An 11,076-nucleotide genomic window follows, 5' to 3' on the forward strand; every position below is an offset into this window, starting at 1 on the left:
TTTCTACCATTATTAAAATATGCATTTAAAAGTAAAATTGCAAATGCTGCTTGATCAATTACTGAATAACCAATTTGATGGCAAATGGCACTGAATGATACAACATTACATTTTTTATAAAATTAGTAATTCTCTGCCAAAAGGCAACATTCGGCCTTCCATTAACAAGTGAAAAAACTTCTGGGAACAAAAAGCTGTAAACATCCCTTGGCCAAGTCTCTGATATGAATATTGTGGTCTTTTGAGGCAAGGACTAAATGGAGAAGGAAATTCTTTTAATTTAAAGTTAAAGATAGCAGCTGAGTGGCAGACACAAGCCCTGCTCCAAGTGTAAGAAAATTCCTAATAAGCCAGGAAGTGCCATAGCTAGCTCCTGCTAAATTCTTCCTGTTTGTTTAGGGCTGATTTCCCTGGAGGTGACAATTGGTATGGTAGCTGTTAGAGTATACATTAAAGAATAAGTCAATAGGGCTTCCCCTGGTGGCACAGCGGTTGATCCCTACCAACAGTGAGGGTCCCACATGGCATGCAGACCTCTCCTGCCATGCCCACTGCTCCCCTCAGGAGTGTATTTCGTCGGTCTGCCTGTTCTGTTCCCTGGTCTGGCTCTGGTGAATTCTCTCACCCTCCCACACTTCTGATTGTACCCAATGCTTGTATAAATAAATCTTTTTTTTTTTTTTAAAAAAGAATAAGTCAATAACAATTTTGTGACTGGTCTAACTAATAACCATGGCAGCACAAATAATGCACTTGGAAATAGTCAATGTTACAACTACTGATATGTCACGTATTAACCATTCTGGAACCAAAAGCTATAACCATCTCTGGCCCTGCCTCTGATAAAATGTTTTTAGTTCCTTAAAACAATAATCAGCAATCTTACAGAAAAAGGAATTTTCCCTTGATTTTTTTTTTAAGATTTATTTATATAAGCACTGGGTACAGTCAGAAGCGCAGGAGGGTGAGAGAATTCACCAGAGCCAGAGCAGGGAGCAGAGCAGGCAGAAGGACCGAAGTACACTGCTGAGGGGGGCAGCGGGCAGCAGGAGAGGTCTGCATGCCATGTGGGATCCTCACCGGTGGTCAGGGAGCAGCCGGGGAATCAAACCAGTGCTGCAGAGGCTGCAGGCAGCTTCACAACCCAGTGCTCAACCGCTGTGCCACTGGGAGGCCCATTTTTCCCTTGATCTTAAAGTTAGATATGGAAACCAGGCTGATGAGATAAGTATAGGAGTAATAGGTAGAAAACTCTTGTGTTAGATTAGGAAAATTCTCCCTTAATTGAGAGATTGGGGCTAGGGAAAAGTCAATGCATCTTCCTTCCCTAGATAACTTCCTGTCCTTTGTTTCCCCTAGCCCTTAGTTAATCATTCTCTATGGCAAACATAGAAATGTTGGTTTCAGTCACATAAGCTTTTTTGTTAGCAATAAAGTGACTGTTTAAGGTAAATGACTACTCTAAGAACACTTTTGTTTAGCAACTGTGCCTTCTTTAAAACAAAGAATAATAAATGTCATGGCCTCTGCAGGAGGGCTGTTCTTGAGAAAGATGTGATGGTTGTTATCTTCCTGCCTTAATGCATATGCTTATGAACTCACAGTTTGCTTGAAATGTACAAATAAAAGGGCTGCTGAGACCCTCAGCAGAATGATGTCTGCACCCTGATCAAGTGTCTGTGTCTCCTCACTCCCCCTCCCCATCATTCCACATCTGCGCCAATGCTCCCCATCCTTCAGGAACCCCTGACACCCAGGCTGCTGTGGTTGGCTCCAGGCATGGCCGGTTTTAAAAAAAATGCCTGGGTTGTTAGTCCTTTTTTACTTGAAAGCGCTTGCTTATGTACTCTCAAGGCTTGCTTGCTCAAGATGTATAAATAAAGAACTGCTGAGACCCTAGGCAGGAGACACTGCACCCTGATCAAGTGTCTGTGTCTCCTCACTCCCCCAGCCCCTCATCCCTCAAGTGGAGATGCTGTCTTTTCCTGCAGGGACCCTGACAGGACAGTTTGCTGGAGCTGGCTTCAGGCAGATGAACTGAAATATTAAAGTCTCACTTCCACTAAATAACGTAAATGGAAAAGAAATGACAAGCAGAGAGAAGACCTACAAGAAAGTGAGTCTATGGACTAGGAGATTCCAAGTAGTTAATAATACAGGTGTCTAGGGCCTCCCCGGTGGCATGGCAGGTTGAGTGCAGTGCTGTGAAGCTGTCCGCAGTCTCTGCAGTCCGGGTTCAATTCCTGGCCGGCCAGGGTGATACCCACATGGCACGGCAGACTTCTGTCTCGCCCGCTGCTCCCCTCAGCAGTGTTTTCTGTCTGTCTGTCTGTTCTGCTCCCTGCTCTGTCTCTGGTGAATTTTCTTACCCTCACACACCTCTGGCCTATACCCCTGTACTTACATAAATAAATCTTAAAAAAAAAAAATACAAGTGTCTTAAAGAATGGAAAATGGAAATGATGAAAAAATTCAAGAAAATCCCTGAGCACTCACAGATAAAATGTGCATGCTGGGTGTCCTACCCAGTTCCTCCTACAGAGGATGAGCAGCCCCATACCGTGACCCACCCAGGGACTTTCAGAAAGAGGCTGAAGAAGGACAGACCTTGGGACCCTCAAGAGACAACTCAGGCCTGGAGGCCAGAAGACCCTGGAGCCAGGCCTGCCCAGTGCTCAGGGGAATCCAGCCCAGAGTCTGTGTCAGGCCCAGGTGAGGGAGGTGCTGGAGGCACAGACATTCACTTCAGCTGTGTGTGGTCTCAGGGGTTACTGTCCACGTCCCTCCTCTAGTGGGCAAAGGACACTAATTGGCAAAGGGGAAACAAAGGTGATGGACACAGAGAACAAGACACAGGAAAATCAACCACATGGGAACAGGGACAGGAGAGAGGCCAAGGGTGAGGTGGTGGATCTGGGCCTTCAGCCCCACCCAGGTGAGCAGGCCCCATGCCCGGGAGGCAGGACTGAGGCTGTGGGACAGGGGTCTGCCTAGGATGAAGTGGGCAGAATAGCTGGTGTGTGTGATATTATAAGCACGAGGCCAGGGCAGCGATGTGGCAGAGGGAGGAACTTGAATCTGTAGCCACCTGCATTCAGGCAACCCGCATCCGGGGAGCTGGCTCTACCCGCTTTGCACTGTGCCTGATAAGCAGCCATGAAAGAACAACAAGCTGCAAGAGAGAACATCTTTGAAATGCAACCTCACTCCACCTCCCACCAAGGCCAGACTCCTCCTATAAAGATTACCCTCATCCCCTGAGAGGCACAACTTCTCTGACCTCTGTGGGGGTCAGTGAACTTTACTGGGGCGCAATAAACTTTTTGCCTGTGAGAAATTTAGCCTGGTTTTCCTTTTCTTTACCGTACCAACCCTTTCATCTTGGTGCTGAACCCGGGGAAAGCTGCGTCCCCTGGCGCTGAGGCCACTTTCCCGTCCAAGGACCTCTCCTCTACATTGCAGATGCCTCACATCCACCACCGACCTTGATTCCTGGGGTAAGTCATCAGTCTGACTCTCCTTCCTAGGAGGCCCTCGCCTCTGGCTATCTGGCTCCTCTCCTGACTCCTTGTTTGGTTGGCTGTCTTGAAACCGTGGGCCCACGTCAGCCGACTCCCTGTTATACCTAGACCTGGATTTGGGGACGCCCATCCAGACTAGGTGCCCGGTTTAAGGCAACAGGTGAGTGGTGGAGACATGGCCCTTATCTGTCTGTCTCCTGTCCTATAGACAACAACCGAGAGGTGGAGACATCCCCCTCACTTGTTTGCCCCCTGCCTGTTGGCCAGAACCTAATCTTGGACGCTTCAGTCCTGGGTCCTCTGTCCTGGGTCTATGCCCCCTGTAGGCCAGGTCAGGCTCATGGGACTCTGCGTCCTGACACTGTGCCCCCTTGGTTGGGAAAAGGAGCTGGGTTAGCCATGGGCTGCAAATTCTAAGCCTGAACCGGCCACCCCTCTGGGATGCCTTCTCTCAAACCTCGATTCGCTGGGGCTTAGGCCAGATATGCGCCTCAGCGCCAATTGGAGAATGGCTCTCACTGGCCGGTATACGGCACCTTCAATTTCTTGGTCCTTACGACCTTAACAACTTCTGTCACCACAATGGAAAATGGTCAGAGATCCCTTATATCCAGGCTTGCTTTCTCTTGCACTGCTGTCCCTCCCTCCTAAAAAGCTGCCACACTTTCCAAGTCCTCCTTGCCAGAGAGTCCTCCCACTCTTCTCCCTCCAGTAACCCCAGCCAGGACAAACAAAAACTGCCCTCTCCGGACCCCCTTTCAGCATTTTCTGATCCTCTAGATTCTCTGTCCTCACCTCCCTCAGCTCCCCAGAGACCCTGCCTTACCTGGAACCTGCTTCAGCCCACCCTCCCTCCATGGCCCCCAACCAATCCAGCCCCCTCCTTCACCTCCTCCTAGTCGCCACACCTGCTCTCATGATCTTCCCCCCTTAGGGAAGTGGCAGGGACTGAGGGAGTAGTTAGGGTCCATGTTCCTTCATCTCTGTCTGATCTCTCTCAAATCGGAAAGCATCTTGGCTCTTTCACTAATGACCCCACTAGCTACATCAAAGAGTTTCATTATCTTACCCAAGCCTATGACCTGACGTGGCATGATGTACAAGTTATCCTCTCTTCCAACCTGACCTATCACGAAAGGAACGTGTTTACCAGTCTGCTCCAGACCATGCAGATCAGGTCCACTTGATCGATGCAGCCATGCTCCCCAGCCCAGAAGCAGTTCCCCTCCAACAGCCGGGTGGGACTCCCAGACTGACACTGTCGCGGGCCGCCAAGGCAGGGCTCACCGAGACCATTTTATTACCTGTCTCCTGGCTGGTATCCAAGAGGTGGCACATAAGGCGGTAAATTTTGATAAGCTTAGGGAGATCACCCAGTCTGCCTCAGAAAACCCAGCAGCCTTTCTTAGCCGCCTTACTGAGGCCCTTCAGCAGAACACTAGGTTAGATCCTGATTCACCTGGAGGTGCCACAGTCCTGGCTGCTCATTTCATATCCCAGTCAGCCCCGGATACCAGAAAAAAGTTTAAAAAAGCTGAGGATGCCCCTCAGGCCCCTATCCAAGACCTGCTGAACATGGCCTTTAAGGTTTTTAACAACCGGGAGTAACAGGACAGGACAGATAGAGACCTGTAGTCGCCAAAAGGCTGAGCTTCAAATTCAGGCCTTGGTGGCTGCCTTGAGACCGTCATGCCCAGCTCCTCCAACCACCGCAGCAACTGCCGCCTGACAGAGGATGACAATGGGCCTCCATCAAGAGCCCCTGGGACCCTGCTTCAAGTGTGGCCAGGAAGGCCACTGGTCCAAACATTGCCCCAAATCACACCCTCCACCAGGACCATGCCCCATCTGTGGTATCCAGGGTCACTGGAAAAGCGACTGTCCCTCCGTGCCTGGCTGTGGTGGGCTAGTCCTTCCGGCCCCTGTGACCTGCCACCGGCGGTCTTGGGTTTGGCAGCTGAGGACTGAAGAGGCCTGGACTCATGGACCCTGATAACTTTCGGGGAGCCCAGGGTATGGTCAAAGTAGCAGGTAAGTCCATTTCCTTTTTGGTTGACACAGAGGCTACCTTCTCTGTCCTCCCCTCCTACCCAGGTCAGACTTATCCTTCCCAAATCTCGGTTATGGGTATTGACAGACAACCCTCTCAGCCTTGGGCTACTGGACCCATCCTTTGTCAAACAGACAGCAAGCCGTTATTTCACTCTTTCTTAGTCATGACTTCTTGCCCCACACCACTCTTGGGTCACAACCTCCTAACCAAACTAGGGGCCACTCTTTCATGGTTCTAAGACCCTAGCGCTGCTCTCATCCTCCCATTGCTCCAAATATATAATCCTCCTCAGGACTACCCGCTGTCTCCTTCCACTGTCGACCTTGTGGTCTGGGATATCTCTACCTTGGTTGTGGTTGCTATTCACTACCAACCAATGCTGATCTCTCTCAAAGACCCCACCTCTTTCCCAGCCCGTCCTCAGTTCCCTATCTCCCTAACCCATCAGTGAGGTCTCAAACCCATCATTCAATGACTCCAGGACAAAGGACTTTGGGTTCCTACTAATTCACCCTGCAACACTCCCATCCTACCTGTTAAAATGCCTGACGGCTCATACCGACTAGTCCAGGATCTGCGCTTTATTAATGACGGGGTGGACCCCATACACCCTGTTATTACTAATCCTTATACGCTTCTCTCACACATACCTCCCTCGACTACTCATTTCTCAGTCCAAGACCTAAAGGATGCCTTCTTTACTATTCCCCTTGACCCAAAATGTTATCATCTTTTTGCCTTTATGTAGGAGGACGCTGACACAAACACACCTCAGCAACTCACCTGGACAGTCCTGCCTCAAGGTTTTAGAGACAGCCCTCACCTCTCAGGACAGGCCCTCGCCATGGATCTAGCAGCCTGTGATCTCAGTCCTGGCACTCTCCTCCAGTATGTAGATGACCTCCTTTTATGCAGCCCTTCACTGGAACTGTCAATCACTCACACTGCATAGCTCTTAAATTTCTTGAGTACTTAGGGATACTGGGTCTTGTCTTCAAAAGCACAGCTCTCCGCCTCTACTGTTACCTACTTGGCCTTAGGGTCACTCCCTAAGGCCAAACAACTCACTGTTGCTATACGCTCCCTCCTGGTCCCTGAAAATGCTGAACAAATTCTGTTCTTTCTGGGTTTGGTGGGATTTTTCCATCACTGGGTTCCTAATTTGCCTTCTTGACCAAACCACTATATGAGGCTGCAAAGGCTACTCCCCAGGGCCCCCTCCGGACACCAACCGAGATGCACAGGGCCTTCCTCCTTTTACAGACAGCCTTGCTCCAGGCTCTGGCCTTAGCTCTCCCAGACCCTGAAAAGCCATTCCGGTTATTCACAGATGAACGACAGGGCGTTGCCCTAGGTGTTCTGGTCCAACCCACCGGGCCAGTCCAATGACCAGTTGCTTATCTCTCCAAACAAATGGATTCAATGGTTAGAGGATGGCAGCCCTGCCTGCACACACTAGCAGCAGCTGCTCTCCTTGCCAGGCAGGCCCTGAAACTCAAACTGGGTCAACTGTAAATGTCAGTTCTCCACATCGGCTCTAGGACTTACTCACCGGGCTCTCTCTCGCCTAATGCCCTCGTGTGTGTTAGACTTTCACACCCTCTTTATCGAAAAACCCTCTGGTCACTTTATCCCAATCTCCTATTTTAAACCCAGCCACTCTGTTACCACAACCTGACTCTCCCCTGTCTTCCCACGCGTGTGCTGAGGTTCTGGAGGAATTGCGGTCACCTTGTCTGGGTCTCACTGACACTCCCCTTCTACATGCAGAAAACATCCTGTTTGCAGATGGCAGCTCCTGTAAAGATCTGCAAGGGAAGCGCAGGGCTGCCTATGCAGTGGTGACTGAACACCAGATCTTCGAGGCAAACTTACTCCCTGAAGGGACCACATCACAAAAAGCTGAGCTTATAGTTCTCACCCAAGCACTTACACTCTCACAGGGAAAAAGGGTCACTATACACACTGACTCTAAATATGCTTTCCTAGTAGCTCATAGCCATGCGGCAATCTGGCAGGAACGTGGTTTTCTGTCCACCAAGGATCTCCTATCATTAACGCTAAACTTATTTTCAAACTGCTCCAGGCCCTCCAGCTACCAGCTGAGGTGGCCATAGTTCACTGCAAGGGACACCAATCAGACTCTTTGGAGGTGACATGAGGAAACAACAAAGTGAATGAAATGGCCAGGGCCTTGACAAGCCCTGGATAGCCTTCTGTCGCACCTGTTCTGTTTCTCTCTTTATGCTCTATCTCACCCCTTTATAAGCCTAATGAATGGACAAATCTTCTTTCCAAGGGTGGCACTGAAGGACAACAAGGTTGGATTACATTTAACAATAAATTGGCTCTCCCCAAACAGCAAGCCTCTGACATTACCCAAAAGGTACACAAGACGCTGCACATTGGGCCACACTCACTGGTTCACTTTGTTCTTTCACCCTTCACTGACTAAGATTGTCTGGGAGACCTGCTCCCGCTGTCAAACTTGCTAGGGGGAATACGTCCTCCCTCCTTTGTAGGTCATCAAATGAGGGGACATCTCCCAGGACAAGACTGGCAAGTCGACTTCACCCACATGAAGAAAATCACAAGAAAATCAGATGCCTTCTTACTATGGTAGACACATCTCTGGGTGGGTGGAGGCCTTTCCCGCCACTAAAGAAACAGCACAGGTGGTAGCTGAAGCCCTAATTAACCACATCATTCCACACTTTGGCCTCCCTAACACTATCCAGTCGGACAACAGACCTGCCTTTATCTCCAAGATAACCCACTAGGTCTCCTCCTCCTTAAGCTTTACCTGGAAACTACACATTCCCTACCGACCTCAATCTTCTGGTAAGGCAGAATGGGTCAACGGTTTAATCAAAGACCACCTAACTAAACTTTCTTCTGAACTCCACAAATCTTGGATTGATTTATTCCCACTAGCCCTAATGCGCATCTGGACCACCCCACCGTGGCCCTCTATTTCTGAGCCCGTTTGAACTAATGTATGGCAGACCTTTTCTCATTAACCAGAACAGAAGGGCTCTGGAGCTCCTAACAGCCGGAAAAGGGGGTACCTGCTTATTCCTCAAAAAAGCTCTCACAATTGGCAAAAGACCTTGAACATCAGGTACATCTCCCCTTTTGCCTGGCTGAGTAGCCCTCTGGCTGCATGGTTACTCTCCCTGGTGGGACCACTAATTCTAATTTTGTTATTTTTTCTCCTTGCCCTTTGTATGCTCCAGTTCATCCAAGCCGCATTCGAGAGATGACTCACACCACCTTCAACCAACTACACCCTACTCAAGCCTCCCCACCAGTGAGCCAGGCCATTGACCTTGTTTTTTGACCTCTCTTCCTCACATTGCTCCACATCAGCAGGAATTAGCCAGAAAGAATCCTTCACCCTTTATCCTATAACTAAAAGGTCAGAATGTAAGGTCATCGATGAGGCAGAGGGAAGAACTTGAAACTGAGACCACCTGCATCCCGGCAACCTGCATCCTGGGAGTTGGCTCTACCTGGTTTGCACTGTGCCTGATAAGCAGCCATGAAAGAACAAGCGGCAAGAGAGAACAACTTTGTAAAGCAACCTTACTCCACCTCCCACCAAGGCCAGACTCCGTCCTATAAAAGAATACCCTGTGAGAAATTTAGCCTGGCTTTCCTTTTCTTTACTGTACCAACCCTTTCAATTGTTATAAGGCAGGGAGAGGGGCAGCCCAGAGCCCGCAAACCTGCCTGCTTTAGATAAGTTCTGCCATCTGCCGCATCAACACAGAACATGTAAGATTTTAATGGGAAGGAACTTTAATACAATTAGTAAACAATACAGGAAAGGCGAAGAATATAGTTTCTAAATTAAGCATCCAAAGTTACCCGTCCCCTCTTGGGTAAAACTCTACCCAAATGGAATTGGCCCAGAGCAAGGCCCCAAAGCCTGCCACAAGTCTAAAGCTACTTCTAGTGGGGACGCACAGAAAAGGGTCAGAAATAGCCAGACAAGTCTTCTAGGAAAAGAGCAAAATCAAAATCAAGATAAAAGCTGCCATTGTCACCTCCCCACGGGTGTCTCACCCACATCTGTGTCCAGTCCACAACCAAGAAGCAAGCACAGTTTCTTCATGTGTCTCTTGGCTCCATGTGCCTGCTCAAGTTCTCCTTCCGGCTCCATCCTGCTTCCTTCCTTCTTCAGCTCTTGAGTTAAATTCCAAACCTCGGATTTCTAGTGAGAGTCCAGGAACAAACAATTTACAAAATAAGCTCTTAATCTGTCTCTTCTCCTGTACACCTCATGGTTCACAAAAATAATTAAAGTCGGGCCTCCCTGGTGGCACAAGGGGTAAGCACCGCACTATGAAGCAATCCGCACCCAATGCAGCATGAGTTTGATCCCCGGCCGGCCAGAGAGGAACCCACATGGCACAGCAGACCTTGCCCGCTGCTCCCCTCAGCAGTGTATTTCAGTTGATCTGCCTGCTCTGTTCCCCACTCTGTCTCTGGTGAATCTTCTCCCCCCCCCCACCCCCGCATCTCTGGTCTGTACCCCAGCTCTTGTATGCATAAATAAAGAAATCTTTAAAAAAAAGTTAAAGCCAACAAGTCACTCTTAAAAATACGAATTTGAGATATGTTTTATCTAAAGGAATTGGTAAATACAGCTTGTAAATTTAATCAATAAAAATGTCTCAGTGTTTTCACAGACAGAATAACTACTTCTTGGGTCTCCCTGGTGGTGCAAGGATTAAAGACAGCTGTCGGGACTATTGCCAGCCTCTGCAGTGCAAGTTGTATCCACAGCTGGCCAGGGTACAGCCAACCTCTCCTGCCTACATGCTGCTCTCCTCTGTTTCAGTAGATCTTCTTGTTCTGCTCCCCACTCTGTCTCTGGTGAATCCTCTCACCTGCCATACTTCTGGCCTGTACCCCAGTTCTTGTATACATAAATAAATAAATCTTTTTTAAAAAATAAAAATAACTACTACTTAAAACTAATACACATGGCCAAAGTTTTAAAATGAGAATCAAAAAGTGTGTCTCTCACTGTCTTATGCCGCTGATGGTTTCATTATAAATGGCACCTATATAAATTCTAAGAAAAAGCCCCAAATTTTGAGATGGTGATCTAAAATTTTGGTAATCAAAAACTAGTTCAAAACTTAATGGTTGATGCTGTCTAGGCAGGGGTTAGGGCAACCTGGAGGACCATTCTTTGTCTTCTGAATTTGTTGTAGGGACTTCATAGTCAAAATATTCAAAAGCCCCACAAACATTTCTATTGAAATAAATAACATACAGAGCACTGCGCAGCTCAGTGATACACAGCTCAAGGAAAAGTTATAAAATGCAAAACATTTCCAAAGTGAATGCATGCGCACAACTATCAGGCAGAAGCATCCAGAAGGTTTCCCTTTGGACCAGTTACTCCTCTACCCTCAAGAGTGATGTCTACTTTGACTTCTAACAGCACAGATTTGTTTGCCCATTTCAAATTTTATGTAGCAGGAATTA

The 11,076-nt window shown here is 48.4% G+C and overlaps 1 long non-coding RNA gene across 1 annotated transcript; it reads left to right on the plus strand.

The window, feature by feature from the left end:
- Positions 1–3,442: 3,442 nt before the first annotated feature.
- LOC119252028 (uncharacterized) lies at positions 3,443–9,918 on the plus strand. The gene is made up of 3 exons (XR_005126700.2): positions 3,443–3,497; positions 6,323–6,462; positions 8,811–9,918. It is a non-coding gene; the product is annotated as an uncharacterized LOC119252028 (long non-coding RNA).
- The last annotated feature ends 1,158 nt before the right edge of the window (positions 9,919–11,076 follow it).

The sequence above is a fragment of the Talpa occidentalis genome, unplaced genomic scaffold (assembly GCF_014898055.3).
Source record: "Talpa occidentalis isolate TD23 unplaced genomic scaffold, MPIMG_talOcc4v2.1 talOcc4.2, whole genome shotgun sequence".
NCBI lineage: Eukaryota > Metazoa > Chordata > Mammalia > Eulipotyphla > Talpidae > Talpa > Talpa occidentalis.